This window comes from Idiotropiscis lumnitzeri, chromosome 9, assembly GCF_059441095.1.
Source record: "Idiotropiscis lumnitzeri isolate Australia: NSW breed Sydney's pygmy pipehorse chromosome 9, RoL_Ilum_1.0, whole genome shotgun sequence".
NCBI classification, from domain to species: Eukaryota; Metazoa; Chordata; class Actinopteri; order Syngnathiformes; family Syngnathidae; genus Idiotropiscis; species Idiotropiscis lumnitzeri.
Genome location: NC_142399.1, coordinates 15,482,351 through 15,501,319, shown reverse-complemented (window position 1 = coordinate 15,501,319; position 18,969 = coordinate 15,482,351). Strand labels below are relative to the sequence as shown.

The following is an 18,969-nucleotide window of genomic DNA, read 5'->3' as shown; positions in this document are numbered from 1 at the left end:
GCGCACGCTTGAAGCAGACGAGCTCGAGGGCGCATTTGGAAATATTCTCAGAGCATGGAGTGCTTTCGTCCAACTGTTCAGAAAGTCAGGAAGTTGTTGAAATGTGCCGTTTGGTTACACACAATCCGGCAAAAACAAGAGTGCACTCCAACTTGGGACATTGCGTCAGGCAGTCCAGACCCCGAACAGCTCAAGTACGAGTCGCTGATGGGTTTAGTACATAGACTGCATTCGGAAGTTGATGAGAGGGAAACTCTGCCACTCCAAACACACACTTTCATAAAATAAAGTAAGTTGCCTAAGAGTGAATTTCCAAACATGACTCTAATGTTCATAATGGTCTTGTTTTTTTTCTGACTTAGAAGCAAGAGAAATAGCAAGAAAACCCACAAAATAATTGCAGGTAAAACCGCAAAATATGGTGGTCACAAATGAAAAAAAAATAAAAAATTATATATATATATATATATATATATATATATATATATATATATATATATCCACAACGCTGATTCACTTCCACATTCAATCACCACCTTTCACTACTTACAATGTTGCAAGCGAACTGCAGAGATACAACAAGCAACTTGACTGAGATTTGTCGTTTGTGTGTGACTTTCTTTTGAGTGGAGACAAAGAGCCGTCAATGCCAATTCTTGTTGGTGACATGACAACACACCCATTCAGTTAAGACCTCTTTCTACTCTTACAATGCATCGGCTTCAAAATCAGTTAACAAGAAACTGGCCGAATGGAAATGCAACACGATACCGGTTAATCGAGTGGCACGCTGTCCATAGTTGATGATCAGTTGCCATTAAAGAATAGGGTATGATAGTTACGGCATTTCTTCCACAACGTTGCTCACACTTTCTTCTTCTGTAACTCGTGTAAGTGTTTATTTACTGTATTTTGAACCGGAAGTTATATTCATTGGCTGCAAAATGTTAACAATAACTACGTCATTTACTTTGTAGTTGCACACACTATTTCTTTTGGGTATTCTTGCACGTGCAGCAGCATTTGCACGGCACACAGTTCAGCAGCTGTGATTTCATATTTTGCAAAGCAAACACTGATCATTTGTTTGTGTCTACTGTGCGTCTGAAGTGCGTTTTAATATTGCATAACTGACGGCAGTTGTTCACAATTCAGGGTTGATTTTGAATACAATTGGTCATTTGTACCAGTTTTCAAGTTAATGTCTTGGTATGAAGGGGGTGAAGCCGCTCAAATGTAAAAATGGAGTCATCCACGACATTAAACAATCTCTTGCGAACAAAACGCTGAGTGAACTATATTTATTTAAGAAGTTTTGATTTAACGCATATATGAGTATATTTTTCACCTTTTTTTTCTTGTTTTAATTTCATTAACTTTTTACTGTTTGTGAACTTTATAATGAGTTTCTCTAAAGACCGTTTTAACCAGTATGTTCATATCAAAATACAGCACAGACTTAAAGCATGCTACTGAAAACCCATTGATGGGCGGCCCAAAGTTGGCATTAGATGGAGGAATACTTACCTAATTCTGACTTTGCCCCGGTTGGTGCAGTGCCAGGCTCAGTGTCTGTGCCGTCAAGGCGGTAGAGGAATGTCAAAGGCGGGACATGTGGGGCTCTTTAAAGATGTGTTGCACTCAGCAACTTTATTTTTTTGGGCCTAAATTCAGCAAAGTTCAGCCACACGTTGAGCCAGCCGAGGCGACCCGGGCGGGATGGCTAACCCCGCAAAGGGCGAGCGCCGCCACTGCGGGGTCCTGGCAGGCAGCGCAGCTGGGGAGATCTGGCACACGTCCTGAGTCGCTTCCACAGGCACTCGGCAAGGAGCAGATGGCAGGGCTGCCTGGAAGAGGGGAGGCCGGCCGGGGACGATCTTTGCAGCTCACCGGACTCCCACGGAGCTACTGCACACCTTGATAAGAACGTAAAATATATAAAATAAGATGTAAATTAAATAGATAAATAAATTTTAATAATATAAATCATAAGGTCACTCATTTTTTTCAAGTTACTTCAATTCAAATATTACATGTGCAATGAATGAAGGTGGAAAAAAACACTCCTGATGTGCTGGAGGTTGTCAAATTTGTATTATTAAAATGAGTGAATGAGTGCTGCGCTCGGCCGCTCAGCAGCCCTCGTTCCACCCTCGTTGGTTAAACACGTAGGTCTATGGCCACTCGACCGATTCAAGAAATATCTATAAATCGGACATCATGATTTTTTTTCCCGTAGTTTGAGCTGGATATAACGACAATGAGTGACAGAAGGATGATGGTGTGGCAAAGTGGCGGAGCGATGATGACAAACTGGTCCTAAAATAAAATAGCAGTGCCAAACTATAATTTAGCAATGACGGAAGCGCGGTTAAAATAATGATGACGTATTGAAGGACTGACAATTACAGTTTTGGTTTGGCTTGAAAAAAATGATAAATGAAATTTCCTGACATGCCCACCTCTGGTTTGCACGACTGTAAAAAAAAAAAAAAAATCATAAATGTAAAGAGTGGTGGTATGTAAGTAGTTATCTTTAATTTACCAATGCTGTTCACTGACTAAACATTATCTGGAAATGATTACAATCTCATGAACTTGATCTTATGCATATTGTGTGAGAAAAAGAGGAATTTAATTACATTTTTATTTCCAGATTGGGGGAGGAAGGCCTTGTCCTTGATTGTATATTAAGAAAATCCACCATTGTCATGACTCCAGGGGAAAAATGAAGCGTCTATATATAGCGTATAATCCTTCTTTTTTGACAAGCTGCTCACATTATGATAATTACAACTATAACGATTATATAGCTAGCTTTCTTGTGTGGAGTTTGCATGTACTCTCAATGCCTGCGAGAGTTTTCCCACATTCCAAAAACATGCATGTTAATTTAATTGAACACTCTAAATTGTCCATGGGTGTGATTGTGAGTGTGAATGGTTGTTCGTCTGTGTGTGGCCTGGCAACCAGTTCGGGGTGCACTGCTCAAAGACAGCTGGGATAAGATGGATGGATATATTGTAAATTGTTGCAAAACATGCAACATCAAAAATAAGCTACTTACTAAAGATAAGCAAGAAGTGTCAGATTGTGTTGAGTACAGACCAAGAAACTGAATTAGTGAATATTGAAGACCTGTATAGAACATAGAAGAACAATAGAACAACAACCAAGAAGTCTATAAAATAATCCTCTCGCCTTCCTAATGCCTCAGTTAACCAACATTCACTTAGGGTTAGGCTTGTTTTTGGCTTTGGCTGATTTTATCTCTATCACTCCCACAACATTCATCAGGCTCCATTGGTATTAGAAAAAAGATGAGCCGCAAATTGATGATTAACCTTTGTAGTCGTACTTCTATATTGAAAAGGGCTGTCTCCTCTGCAAAACAAATGAAAAGATGCATTTTAGCATTTGCCAAAAGCTGAAGCTCAGAAAACAAATGGACAGCATTTTCTATCAGGTACTAGGCTGGACAATGAAGGTTTTTTTTTTTCAAGGTTACTGCGTCATTTCATAATGAATCTAAACAGGTGAATTAGTGTGCCAGTTTATATATAACATACCTCTGTGACAAAATGATGGCAGTAATTGCTCTCCATATTCTGAAAAGAGGCACACATTACTTGTGGAAATGAGTGCTTGTCATTGTTTAGATGACTTTATTAGAAAGTAATCAGACATTTAACAAGTCACTTCTCCTTATTTAACTCCAACTCAGGGGATAATTGTGTCATTTACTGGGCAATGACTTTGCAATGACTGACCCGTTGAAGTGTGTCTTGCATTGAATCAGAGGCCAGTGTAACTGTTGAACTGGGAAGTAAATATAAAAATATCGTGAGACATTATCTCAAATACTTAAAACATACAACATTTACACAGACGTGAGATTGCAGCGCGGGTTCAAGCGTGCCAGTATTTCCTGATTCTGACTACACTTACCCGCGCCTCCCACCTGCTACTAGGCCATTCAAAGTGTGGCGGAGGGTGGCAATACAACAATCCCTAGAACAATAACAAACTGACTAAATTACTATTCAAATACACTTAACTCATTATGAACATATTAGGGTGGTAAGTGTTTCGTCAAACCGAAGTGGTTTAACGGTTTGACTTTCCCTCTGTTCTCTAATCTGCGGTATTGCCTCCCCCCCCTCCACTTGGAATGGTATGCCCCAGTAGCAGGCGGGAGGCGCGGGTTACGTGATGTCAGAATAAGGAAATACAGGCAACATGTATTTTTTTTGCGTGTGACTATACCCAAGTTGAAACCCACACAACGGCAGATTCAAACCCAGAACTTTTGCTCAGTGTTTTAGTATGTGTTTTAAATCAGCAAATTGAAGTAATCCTCACTGGAAATTGTAAAGGTTATACATTTTTTTGACATCAAAAGCCATACCTAATCTTTTCTTTGCTCAGAGTCGACTTCTGAAGTAGATCGCACCTTAGACCTTGTAATCGTAATCTTATTAAGGTAATCACGCAAAGACGAAACTGCTTTGAAAAGTCGCTTGATAGCTTGCAAATGCACTTTGCAAGCTGCTTATCAAAGTGCTGCGATTAAAGCTACGAAATTGAAATGTGCAAAACAGTGTCCCACTAAAAGATGATTATTTTGATGTAGTTAATGGTAAAATTGCTTTTTTTGTTGCTTTCAATAATACAATAAAAATTAGTATGAATCTGCAGCTATCACATTTGCCCATGTAGCAGCAAATAATGAATCGTTTGTGATAACCGTGATCAAACGGTTAACAAGGCTCCCTGTAGCCCAAGGATAACCAGCTCGACGCCCAGTATATTGCTGTAGCCCATGCATTCAGATTTGTGGTGCCCTTGAAAAAGGCATCAAAGTGCCCCATTTGTGCCACTGATCCTTGAAAGCTGCACACTGCTCCCGCGTGTTACTAATGTTTCATAATTGCTGTTCACCACTGTGATGGGCTTGATGCAAAGGCAATGATGGGGTACGCTATCATGACCAAGGTTGCATGCAGGATACAAACAAAATAGCTCCAAGGATAAAAAAATAATAATCATAATATTTGATAGGAAATACACAGCTACATATTAGCAACTGACAAGAAACAATATCTCACAAACTGAATTATGAGAGAGAATTAAGAGATTAACATTGGAATGCTCGGAATGGAAGGGGAAATGAAAGGATAAAACAATGGCTTCCCTAAATATTTTCAGCAGTTTTTTTAAGTGGTAATCCTAATATATGGACTGATTGTATTTATCGGCATAATGTCACTGAAAATAAATGCTCCTTTCCTGTATCGTGCAAGGTGTTAAAGAAGCCAATAACGATAATAATAAAATCATTCAGTACAAAAATAACATAACATGATTATAATAACAGTGGGAAAGAAAAACAATGCTAAGGGAAGAGTGCTTTGTTATCCATTCAGTGGTTAGAAGTTGAAATAGTTTGAAAGTAAAGCCATTAGTAGACTACTTGTTGGGCAAATAATTAATCTACAAATAAAATCAAAATTTGGAGGCTAGAGGATTATTTTTACTGCCCCCCCCAAAAAAAAAATGAATGAGTGAGACCAATACTTACAACAGTGCACTCCTTGTTCCTGTCCTACCCCAAATTTAGGATTTTTCTAAATAATCTGTCATGGCAACAAGATACGTCATCAACCAAAAAAAAAAAAACAAAAAAAAAAACACCCTTTCTCCCCAACAGCAACATTCAAGTGAATGTAAAATATAAAAAAGATAGTCGTCATTGTGCAATATTTTTACCAGATGGAAAACTCAATCAACAATCATAAGCTTCATAGGTTTTAATAGAAACGCCACACATTTTACACAACATGACAAGCATTTTACTTGTAAGACAAGTCCTATCTATGGTGGAAAATTGAAAAGTTTGAAAAAATCAATTTAAAGTTTAAGATGAACGGCAATCGGCTTTGAGGTGGGGGGGGGGGTGGCAGGGCTGCAAACCTCAAACAAGACGAAGAGTCTCCTTCAGTGCAACGGACAGCTCCCAGCTCAACCTCCAGAGACAATGCCTAAAGTCTTCCTCAATAAACGAGCATAAGACATCATTAACACAGCTCAGCTATTTTGCTCTGGAATCTCCTCCATACATCTCCTTCATCTCAGTGTGTTTGATGAAATTTTTGCTGGTTGCTAACAGGCGGTTTGCAGTACGTCTACATGTAGAAGGCCCAACACAATTTGGAAATCAGTCGCTTCCTCAATGGAGCCTCTTTCTGCACTGAATGACTCAACGTTATGACACAATGGGACCTATTTTCGTTCCGGGTGGTAGTCTAGCGCAAAGTGAAGTCTACGGATCCCCCTTAGGGGACACGGAAGAGAAAAAAAAAAACTTTGCGTTCCCTCGCAAAATCTTTGCGTTCCCTTGCGAAGATTGCGTTCCCTTGCAAAGTTTGCGTTCCCTCGCAAACTTTGCGAGAGAACGCAAAGTTGTTTTGTTTTGTTTTCCAGTGAATGTTTATTTTTTTTAATGCGCGTTTATGTACTTCCGGGTCATCTTCCGTGTAAACAAACGCAGCAAAGATGGAGTGTGTTCACCCGTGGGCGAGTTTAATTGAATTTTACTTTGAAATTCTCTTGAAATACAAAGAAATAAAATCAGTTCTGGATATTAAGCACGGTTTTCAAATAAGTGAAAGACAGTTCCAAGCCCTCCTCCATGATTAGTGCCGCCTCCAACGTACTGTCGTCTCTTGAACAGCAGCGCATTCGAGGCAAGGGTAGTCAAACTGACCCGGAAGTACATAAACGCGCATTAAAAAAAAATTTAAAATAAACATTCACTCGAAAAAAAAACAACTTTGCGTTCCCTCGCAAAGTTTGCGAGGGAACGCAAAGTTGGTTTTTTTTCTCTTCCATGTCCCCTAAGGGGCTCCGTAGAATTCCAACTGTGCGCATGGATGAAGTCTTACTTCTTTTGGTATTTTGCTAGGCTTTGTGCCGGTAGAATTGGGTATAACGGTCATTCATATCTTTATGTGCCATTGTGGAAAAAAACGTAGTGTTCTCCTGATCAAGTCTCGCGGCATCCATAATTTGCATTAAAATCAGAGCTTTGCTAAGAGCGCGCCCAAGTACGCCGTGCTTGACATGTGGGAACAGAAATTAGACTTGCAAGAGTTCATGCATGACATTGGCACATAAATTGCAATACCTAATTTTCCGGATGTGTGTGTGTGACATGGGCAATTGGAGACAATACCACCTTGTACCTCCGAATCTTTTTCGTTTGTGTGTGACAAATGAACCAATAAATAAATAAAAATGAATGAATGAATGAATGAATAAATAAATAAATAAATAAATTATCGATTTAATACAGCAAAGACCACCTGCACTTCAAAATCAACTCACCTTTTGGAAAGTCTACTTTTTGTCACCAAATTGTGAGAAGCGCTGGGGGAAACAACAGGAATACCAAGCGTCATCTACCAAATTCACAAACACGTGGTACTACACTATTGACCTGGCGCCAAAAATGACCATGCGCTCGTTTTAATGCCAAGCTTAGACTACTTTGCGTCACCATAATTAGCAGATGAGTCAGGAGCAATACGCTCGATTTCACGTATACCAAAATAGGGCCCAATAACAGAATTTTACCTGGGCTTTAATAAAGACAAGTAGATTATGCTTGATATTCAGTGTGTTTTTTTAATAAGTGTATAAATATTGTTTATTCATGTTTTTCCTGTTGTTTAACAAACTACTGATTCAGTCAAGCACTCCTTTCAATAAGCACGTACATCCCAAATACACCTGAACGCAAAGTTGCTTGGGCAAATAGAGACCACATTTCACAAACATTAATCTGTGCGACTAACATCATCATCATCATCTGCTATTCTCTGCTTTATGAAACTACACACGTCCACGCAATCGGAAGCGGTATTTACAGCTTGGCCTTGCAGGGGCATCTGAATCAAAACAAATCTCTCTCCTCAAGACAGGGCCGTGATCTCCTCCTGGAAGAGACAGCCACCATTAATTTGCCAAATATGACAAGTCTTGGACAAAGAAAAGCACTGAGAGGTGGAGAACAAACCAAATGAATAAATGTCTTAATCTACAATGAGATGATGGTGAGGCTTTATTAAACCTCTAAATCAGGGGTCTTCAATCCTGTTCCTCGAGAGCTGGTGTCTTGCCTGTTTTCCATCTCTCCCGGCGGCAACACACCTGATTCAAATGATCAGGATCGTTATCTAGCTTCTGCAAACCTTGCTGATTATCTGATTATTTGAATCAGGTGTTTTGCAGCTGGGAGAGATGGAAGATGGGCAGTACACCGGCCCCAGAGGAATAGGATTGATAACCCCTGCTTGAAATGGAAGACGTCAGTAACAGTTCTCTCATGCTGCATGTCATCAACAAAGTTCCCGTTTTTATTATTAGACTTGCAAACATTCATTCATTGGCACAGAATTAGGATCAAATTATTTTTGCTGGACTGAAATTGTACAAGAATTTAAAAATCACTTTTTTGTGTTAGGTTTAATTTGATGGAACAGCTCGCCGCAGTGACCTCACTGGCTGGTGACAAATTCACTTTGGAAGGTATTTTTAATAGGTCTGTCAAGTGTGCTATATTTTTCTCATGGATTACACCAGTTCCAGGAAAAGTCTATGTGCTGATGATTTACACAATTCAGTGAGTCACACATCCTTGCCTGGTTACATGCAGTGGGTGTGTCAAGAAGGACTGAATGAATTTGAATATTGCCTCAGATGGCTTGCAATGTTAACATGGTTGTTCCTAAACGTAGTTTTCCTTTTTGTGAACAACGGATTTATATTATTTTCAAATAATTTCACTGATGGCATGTAGTCCACCCTCCACCCCAGCCTTCAACCCCTCCCGTGGTTGGAGTTGTCAGTTCTCTTTTTGTTGCAAAATGATCCTCCCCCTGGCTGACATGCTGCTGAGCTTGCTCTCAGATATGTTTCGGCATGAGTGTTGTGCAGGCAAGCGAGAATGTCTGCGTGTATGCACATGCGCCGCTCGCAAAATTATCTATACTGAGAATCTGTGGAATAATATGATATGGTACAGCCCTAGACCCTAGCTTCTGTTGTCTCACTGCATCCAATCAATTCTCTTTTCATTATTACCTACACCAAGTTGAAAACCACAAAGTCACAAGGTATTGTTTTGCTCAAGATTTACTGGTATGCTTTCATGCTATCAGTCTGGTAGAGGTGAAAAAATTAATCGTTTTGCCCACAACTAATCGATGAGAAAATGTATCAACAACTATTTTTATCAATGATTAATCGTTTAGAGCCATGGATTTTAACTTGAAATAGTCAAAATCCTCATTCTTTCAGTCTTTCAACAGTAAGGATTCTCATTGGCATTGGGGCCAAATGGAGGAGTGATGAGCTGATAGGGTGTAAAAATATGGCCATGCACATCGCTATTTTTCTTTCAAACATTTTGCACTTCTGAGTGCCCCTCTGCTTTCTGAATAGTCCCATATCATCAAGCTGTTAAAAGCTTGAGTCTGACTTTGCCCTAAAGGCTGAGTTCAGACTCTGAGGCTTTTGTTGATGAAGATGCACCACCCAGGAGTCTGCGACAGCACCAATACTGCTTTTGATGCGGCTCTGTTGGTGCACATAGTGGATGTGAGTCCGTAACTGATGTGCAGCATATGGACAAAGGTCTTAGCGCCACAGATTCCTGCCTGCTGCACTCTCATGAATTATGGAATTCAGCACAAATATGCAAATCTGGGCATTAGCCTAGTTATACTGCTGTACTGTAACTTACAGTGACTTATTTATTATGTATGAAGCAAGTATTGGAGTGAGAGGTCCTGGCAGTCGGCTTCTCTCAGATGCACAGTTTCACATCTTGATGGAGCATAAATAGTCGGAGAGGTAGCTCCAAATCGCAAGCTTTCTTTCCACTCCGAGGAACAATTAAAGCCTGCCTCCACACTCAATTGCCAAGCTACTTAAAATAACAATAGCTTGCACTGGATTTGGAAGCCTGGAAGATACATAGGGAATAAGTGTGCAGTTGTTGCTAAGCCTCTAATTTCCCCCCACAAGGCTGATGTTAAATGCGATCAGTGATGAGTCTGGGGAGGCGGGATGGAGAATGGAGAACATGACAACTTATAAAACAATCGTTCTGCTGCATGGCACAATGCAGCAGCATTGATTTTTACCCGAACGTTGTTGTAAATATCATCATGGTTGTCGACATGCTAATTCAAATAGTCAGTTTGCTGTTGCTCAGTGCTGAAATCATACATCAAGCTACAGGCTCAAAGCCTAATAAAATAAATCCTGCAGCTTTGAGACAAACTGAGCTATAATTAGCTCTGGTCAAAGTCAATCATCAAGCTCATGACAGCGGATGACTTGTGTTTAACAAGCAGCCAGGGGAATATGGGTACCTCGTACTTGAGAGGCAGAGGACCGAAATGATTTTTTTTTTTATGCCTCGAATGCAAGAATCCTGTCTGAAATCCAAGCGTCCTATTTTGGTAGATTGGCACAAATATGCCCGGCATAAAAATTATTGTTTTCGTGTCCGCATTAGACTAGTATAGCGTGTTTGGGATCATGTTGCGCCTATCTGCATATGCTGAAGCATGAAGCAGCCTCGCCCGACGCACTTGATAATTTGGTGACAAAAAGTAGGCATAAAATGGCCACATGATCATTTCCATGCCAGAGCAAACGTCTAGTTGAGCGTGTTTGTCAAGTTGGTAGACACGTTAAATGCACATCAAATTGTTAATAGACAAAATTTTTGACTGGCTAAGAGGTGGTTTATTTTGTTGCACGGTTTGGGTGTATTTAATGTGTGTGCAGGACTCATGGTATTTAACTCTTTCTCTGCCAGCCCAGGTAAAATGAAAGTACGTCTATATCCGTCAATGGTAGCGAATGAGTTAATTCATAAACATGACTAGCGTGAGAGAATCCCTCTGAATCATTTTAGAAATTTATTCATTGAAGAAATTATAATCATTATGATCTATAAAATATTTTCATAGGATCCCCGTCACGATTGGGGGTTGGGGGTATTTCATACAGATCGGGAGGTACAAAGCAGTCTCCAATTTCCCACGTCACTGACACTACATCATCCGAAAGTGAGATATTGCAGTTTACATTCCAATGTCTTGTACAAACTCCACCGAGTATTATTTCTGCTTCCGTAATACAACCATGGCGTACTGAGACATGTGCTCTGTCCCGCCCTGATTTTTTTGCAAATGAGGGATGCCACGGGGATTGTCCGGTAAAACACTACGTTCCATCCCACAATGGGGCACAAAGATGCAAATGCTCTCATTCAATTCTACTGACGCAAAGTCGAGCAAAATACCCCAAAAAAGAAAACTCTACTCATGCCCACTTTTAGACTGTGCTTTACGCTAGATTTGCACCCAAAACGAAAATAGGGCCCAAAGTATGCTCTACTGCCAATTTTAACAATCATTGTGAGACAGTCAAGGTTGTGAGGCATGCAACACGTCTGCAGTGCCTCAATGCGTGTACACAGACATATTGATCTTACATTTTTGGGAGTTTTTTGGGGGAAATATATTCTCAGGATGAAACTCATGCAAAACAAAAAAGGTTTCGCACTAATATTATCGTATGTTGGACTACTTCCCAGAAAACACTGGCATCATCATTGTGTCAGTGTAATTTCTGTCAACATTATGTACAATCTCCCTGCAGCAATGTACTTGAAAACAATGGCATTTCCTGCTGCAACAGACTCCAAATTTATGAGTTGCAATAAAAACTGTGTTTTTTCAAGCAAACAGCAGAGTGAAATTTATCGTTTAATTTTGAACCAGTTATTGTAAGCATGGGTATAAAAAAAGAAATCACACTTTACTACTCTCTTTCCAGTGCGGTATTTTTGAAAGAAAAAAAAAAAAAAGAAGCTCATCTTTCAGTTGCCTCAAATTTCAAACAATGCCTGCACAGCAGCTGGAGTTTACATTATACAGAGGTTAGTAGAATCTTTTGAACTTCTTTTGTTTACAGGTTTTCCCCAGGCTGAAGTCTTATAACGCTTCTTCCACTGAGTACCCCACTAGTTCCTACTCCCACTAGTTCCTACTCTTTGTTCTTGCACACTTTATTTACTATTCTATTTTAACGCTCGTGGCACGGGCTCACCCAGTCTTCTTTGACCCACATTATTCACAGCAACTAGCTCATATAAAGAGTTTCTCTCAATGGCCCAGTTGTGGTGATGGCAAATGATCAGACTGTGACTGGGGCGCAGGGATTTTGAAACTTGGGGAACGGAAATATATATATATATATACTCAAACACACACTATATATAACAAAAATCAGCACTCATCAAAGATGGCTAAAATAATGTTATTGCATGGTTTAAAAACACGATTTATTATTTTCGTTTGTGGGTAATTTCTGTTTATTTTTCAATTATATGCTATAGGCCTACTGTGGCCTTTGAGGTATTGGATTATGTCAAATAAATCATGTTTTTTCTGTATATCGGCTATATATAATGCCTGTAATAATGTTTGTACACATATGAGTATTTATTTATTATTAATATTGGATACATGTCTATCTAGCGTGGTTTTCAGCATACTATATGATTTCTTTTTGTATTTATGCCATGTGTCCGATGTTTTCGACCAAATTAACCGCACGAAAATCGCTTCAAGATTCATCAAGTTCTTTTTTTTGAAGTGTGATTATGCAAAATTTCTCAATACAAATCAATGAAGTGGAGGGGTGGGACCGTTGTGGGACTCAGGTTCAAGATGGCAGCCGCTCTGCACATCCCTCCAGACTCCATCTAGTGTTATATTAGATATATATGCACATGCAGTTCAAAAGGGCCATGTCGTATCTATCTACTGTTCATATATAGTCATGATCACTGTGAGTTCAGCAGCAGAGAAATCAATGATTGAGAACAAGCGAGTGGATAGCATTGAAGAAGGAATCAACTTTTACACAGGATATAATTCTGAGCAAAAAAAAAAAAACAACATATTTGTGCAAACAAAACATCCGCTCAAAACACTCTAGCGTAGGAGGGAGTTGATGCTGGAATTCCCAGCATGCCGAGCGCCATTATGCAAATAGAATTGTTTTTATTGTTAATGTTAGATGTTAATTATTCCCTGGTAGTTGAAAGAAACATGTGTTCATCCACTCTTTTTATTGAATTATTGTTCACTTGGTTTTTATTTCAGAACCATGACACTATTGTGTTGAAAGTAAATTGTATAAATATCTGGCTAGACAATAAGCATGTCTTTACAAATTGTGCTTTTTGTGCTCCAAACTTGCCATCATGTGCTCACACTTGTGACACACGCACAGCTGCATATTGAAATGGATTTATTCTTTCATGACAAAAGCGGGGGAGGAGGGGTTGTCTAGTGCAGTCCTCATGAACCTGACTGTGAAGACATTTCGAACTATTATCACTTACTTTATACAAAAACCAAAGTTAATTAATATGATACAATCTGCCAAATTCTCACCTCAACATATTTGATATTATTCAAATTATGAGTAAAGACTGAAAAATAGCCATACATTGCTATCAAGGCAAACAAATGTTGAAAATATTATCTTATCAATACTTTATTGATCATTCCGCAGACTCAAATCCAATTCAAAGGTCCCACTGATTTCTATATTTTTCTTCTACTCAATCTCAAGTCAAAGCCTTGAAAATGAATCATTCAAACTGTTCAGCAAAAAGGCCCCTTGTTGTTCTTTCGTGATAAATCTTTTTTTCCCTTCTTGATGAATAAACCAACACGCCCCAGACGCTCACATGCAGAGAAAAAAAGCTCAAGAATTAATTAGCATTTTAAACAAATATCTCTGTATGCCTCAGCTATTAGTGTTCATTCCTTAATTGAACAAACAAAGCTTCATCAAGTATTAATTCCACTTCCTTGTAATTTTCAATTGCTCTTGATTAGTAAAACATTGAGGGGGAATAATTTAGTTTTTGTTTTGTTTCCTTCACTGAGCTCATTCTTTACTGAACCGGAGCCAACTGGATCAAGTCCATCAAATAAACAGAAAATAACTCACGGGAAAAAGATTTTCTTGTCACCCCCCCTGTTCTCTCTCTATATATACTTGTCACATAAAGCTCTCATCACATTATGGAGTATAACGTCCCCTGAGCCAAGATCTTAATCCAGTCACCCATCAAGCCTACCACCATTTTTACAAACAAGCTTGTTAACATTTGAGCCAGGTGACACCAAGCGAGCTCAGTTCGCCGCAATATGATTTCCAATTGTAAAGCTTGAGCCGGCTTCAGTTTTTACTGCGGAGTGTGTAGGCGGGATGGGGATAGCGGTACATGCAATAGAAATAGTGTGACATCATACCGACAGTGTCACCGTCAACAAAGCAATGGAGGACATTGTGTTTTTTTGTTTGTTTTTTTTGGCTTTGTGCTTCAAAGACAAATTTTGTGTGAGAAAATGTACCATTAGGATTATAGTGTGTTTAGTTCCACATTTTGGTCCTGTGCCACAATACAGGTTGTTGAGACCTCAGACAGGTGGCTTTTTTTTTTTTATCTTGGTAAATTTTAATTTGGAATGAAATGCAAATTATTATGGTGTTTAGATAATCCTGCTTTCTCGCAAACATCACTCACACTTGGTTACAGGACAGTGAAAACAAATAATGAATCCGTCCCAATTTAGCATCCAATAAACAGATGCTCCATTCAAGAGAATCACTCTGGGATGAAAATAACGAGAGTGGCCGCGCTTTCATCTTGACCTTTTGCCCTTCCTCATCAGTCCGTGTCTGAATATTTGAAGTTCCCACGAACGATCGCATTTAAAGTCATTGGTCAGTTTCGCCCCTTTGGAAAACTCGAATCATATTCATTTCACACGCATCCTTGTCTAGTGGAACACCCCTGAGTAGTGGAGTTCAGACGTTGACCAACTCAAAAAGCATAAACATAAAGTTTGAACCGCTGTCATGTTTGATGCAACAACAACGTACCAGCGTATCGCATTAAGACCTCAGAGAGTGTAAAAGTATGCGTTCTACTATTTACTTATACATTTTGTGCCTTTTCAAAACTCTTATTTCAATAGCAATGGCGCCACCAGGGGGCAGCCAGGGGTGGCCACCCCCCCCTCCCATTAAATTTTTTGGCAACCACACTCGCCAGTATACGTTGCAGTAGCATCAGTAATGCATTTCACTCCAAATGCACAGCCAATCATGCATTAAGCTACAGTAGGAGTGTACGTCCCACATTCTGTATAGCTTGGTAATCTATTGATCCCTGTTGGGGAATTCCTTTTATTAGATTTTGTGAATTCAGTCATAATAATTTTTTTGTTGCATTAATATTGTGTTAGGATATATTCTGTTGAGTTATGATTACTTATGTACTTGCTTTTATTTGCACCTGCTTTCCCGCAGTAATTGTTGTTCAATTACAATTGTCAAAACGTTTGACTGGACTGTTATGGACAATGCACATGAAATCATTAATAACATTTAATGTAACACAATGAATCAAAGTACATCAGCAGGTGTGTCCTGAAGTCTTTCTGATAGTTTTCTACTGACCTGTTTACTACAAAAGCAAAAGAAAATCCAGTTGTGGTGTACCACCCCAAGATTTTAAGTGGCCCCATCTGGCCAACCCAATGAAAAAACTGTGGGGACGCCACTATCCAAAAGAAGTCAAAGGATATTTCCTGAAACGAAGGTCAGTGAAGTTAGAAGACTCCTGTGTCAACAGTTAACCTTAAGTATATAGTTGGTTTTACCTTTGACGTTCAAGGCAGGTTATTTATTTTAATCTAAGTCTGAAGAATATTAAAATGTGACTTGAAATTGCAGTTGATAAATGTGGTTCATGATGACAACAGAGGAAAATATATGAATAAAAGGGAATATGTATCTATTATCAATAGTGCGTGTCCTCATTAAGGTTGCAGGTGAGCTGGAGCCGATCACTTTGGCCGTGAGGTAAGGCAAACAATGCTGATTACAAGTCAGTCACTGGGAACATAGAGACAAACAACCACTCACATTCAAATTAACACCAATGGACAATTTAGTCTTCACTTTAATCTATCACGCTTGCCAGGATGGCTGAGTGGTCTAAGGCGCCGCGTTCAGGACCCAGTCTCCCCAGGAGGCCTGGGTTCGAATCTCGAATTTCCCCATTGTGGGACTAATAAAGGCAATATTAATGGAATATGCACGGTAGGGGGCCGGAGTAACTGACACACACACGCAACATTCACTTTGGAGGAATGAAACCCAGATCGACAGAACTGTGAGGCATCTAAGCATTAGTCCACTGTTCTGTCAATAAATTCCTCCGAGAAAATTGTTTTGAAATCAAAACAAATCAGAAGTTAATCAGTATTCCAGAGCAGAGGTTAGACTGTACATACTCCTTTTACAGTTTAATCGTTTTTAAGATTTAAGCAATTTCTGTCCAATGGAAAGTCATATTTCTCTCCGAATAAGCAGTCTGCAGTCAAGTTATTTCCTGAACATTAATAACATACACCTCACCTTCAGGAGCTCCAAAACGTGAGGCAATTGGCTTTTGATCACGCATGAAATGACAAACAAATGATACCAAATTTAACATCGGATATTGGTGCGTTATTGAGGTTTTATAAAGCTCACAGTATTTCAGTGGAATTTCATCAGAGGATCCGCTCCAGTCTGACAATGGCTTTTCGCCTTTGACAAATTCCTCATATTCCCGAGGCACCTGCTCGCATAAGTTAACACAGCATTGCTTATAATCAAAGGTGAATTGCACAGCCTGTGGTAATTTGACTCTCATGACGTTAACAAGTGGCTGTTGCAATTTCAGAACTTGGATCTAACAGCAGACCGAGACTGGATGCTGCAGGAGTAGAGTGCATCAAGGTCACTTCACCTGGAACATCAAGTACAGCACAGGATAGCAGCAATTACAGCGAGGTGCACAAAGTCCCCCATTACTGTGTGTATTTGTCATTCTTGAGCCACTTGGCACAACTGCTTGTGTTAAGTTGTTCTTAGCATCCTCCTTGTCTACTGTGAACCATATCCCGCTAATTTATTGGCTATGACGTTTTAATTGGTAACTTAGATCAATACGTGATCTCCTTTAGATTTATTGCCATACTGTCAGGAAATATAAATGACGGATCGTTTTTGGAATTGAAGAAATGGCTTGTTTCAAGGCGATTTAAAATTGTCTTCCTCTAGATGAGAAATCACTCACCTGTGAGTATTCTCAAGTCATAATTTAAACCCACGAGTGAAGTAACACACATGCGACACACCTCCGCGCAGTTTAAAAGACAGAAAGGTGTGGAAAGAGTGGTTACCTCGGTGAGGATGTCAGCGCGTCTCTTGGCGGTTTGCTTTCTTTCTCTCTCTTTTTTTTTTTTGCTTTCTCGAGCTACTGATAATGATGATAGGGATGAGGATCCTGCCAAAACATGGAGCGCACTTTTGCCCACGACTGGTCCACGTAAAGGGTAAGCAAATTAAATCGTCCGTTTCTCCTGTCGTTTCACTGATTGGTAGACGAATGCAGTTGAGGAAAGGAGCGGAATGCTACCACTGCTCCTTCTGACGAACGTGTGCACAGACGCGCGTGGAATTGGGGAGAGCGGGAGCGAGCGGGAAAGAGAGAGAGAGAGCGAGAGAGAGAGAGGGAGAGAGAGAGAGAGAGAGAGAACGGGAGGGGCCGAGTACTGTCAGGTGATCAGGTCAAGGTGCTCTCCTCTTGTGGGAGCACCAATCCTGAGATAAATTGTCCATCCATTTTCAGCCATGCTTGGTTGGCCACATATATCGACAAAACATCCATTTACGCTAATGGACACGTTGATGTATTAAGTCTTTTAATAAGAAGAACACATTAAAACACATTAAATAAAGATTATTTTATTTATTTATTTATGTCCAGTCAGTCTGGTGACTGGTGGTGGTTGTGTTGGCAGTTAAATGCCATGTAAACAATTCAATTCAGAAGCACTTTATAAAAGGACGAAGTCGGTTGGGGGATGGAGGTCGATTATTTGTGAATAAGGAGGGACGATGAGGAAAGGGTGCCCAGGTTGCGAAGGGAGGATGGACCGGCAAAATAGGATAAAGTGCCCGTCTCTGCAGATATGAAACTGCTGTGCCGCCCAAAATCAATGCAATATGAATCATTTGTACCGAAGTCCACACTGTTTAATACGCTCTTAAAGGGGTCTTTCAATCATAATCCATTTTTTTCAATATTTTATCCCTAAAGTATGACAAAATGAGTCTGTGACATGATTTAAGTTGATATCTATGCGGCTTGTCATTTACATGCAATAGCAATTTAAAGGCAAAAGTGTCCAGAAACTGATGGAGTTGAATTCGCCGGATCGGATCATGACTAATTTTACAAGTAGCCCACACCCATACCCACTCCTTACTGCTCATTACTAGTGAGGCATCTACTCCTCTGAAGCAAGATATAAAAATATGAATTTATATTCTGGACAAACTCCAAAGCATTGGAGCAAGATAAGAAGCACAATTGTGTTGCTTTCTGCACATTTCATGGAGGATGGATTTGTCAAGTCAACTGTCTTTCAGACACGCTACAAATAAAGTACGTTTCTGTATTTTACACACACGCATACACGCACACACACACGCACACACATTTATCGTCAGCTATCGGTCAGAGGAAAGATGTCCTCCATATCAAATTAAAGACGACAGAGAGCCACATCTTATTCATATATTGATTTTTTTTTAAATATTAAGAGAAAAAAACTTTCAAAATTACATTCATTTCTGATCAACAAAAACAGCTTGAAAATGGGCATCCCGGTTATTTCCAACCCAAATTATCTTATAACCCCACTAAAAGAATATCAATAGTATAAAAAGTAATTTATCAATAGG

General features: G+C 39.6%; 1 protein-coding gene across 3 annotated transcripts in view; it reads right to left on the bottom strand.

The window, feature by feature from the left end:
* The window catches only part of hs3st1l1 (heparan sulfate (glucosamine) 3-O-sulfotransferase 1-like1), a 34,857-nt gene extending 17,192 nt beyond the window's left edge, over positions 1 to 17,665 (bottom strand). The window contains exons 1-3 of one of the 3 annotated variants that reach the window (XM_088305659.1): positions 17,403 to 17,665; positions 7,387 to 7,428; positions 1,528 to 1,916 (exon numbers count right to left, since the gene is read on the bottom strand). The gene's annotated coding sequence lies outside the window, so the exon portion shown is untranslated. Of the gene's footprint in view, positions 1 to 1,527; positions 1,917 to 3,569; positions 3,609 to 3,770; positions 4,079 to 7,386; positions 7,429 to 17,402 lie in introns of those variants that run through there. The other 2 variants (XM_088305658.1, XM_088305657.1) reach the window with 2 other exon arrangements.
* Positions 17,666 to 18,969: the final 1,304 nt, after the last annotated feature.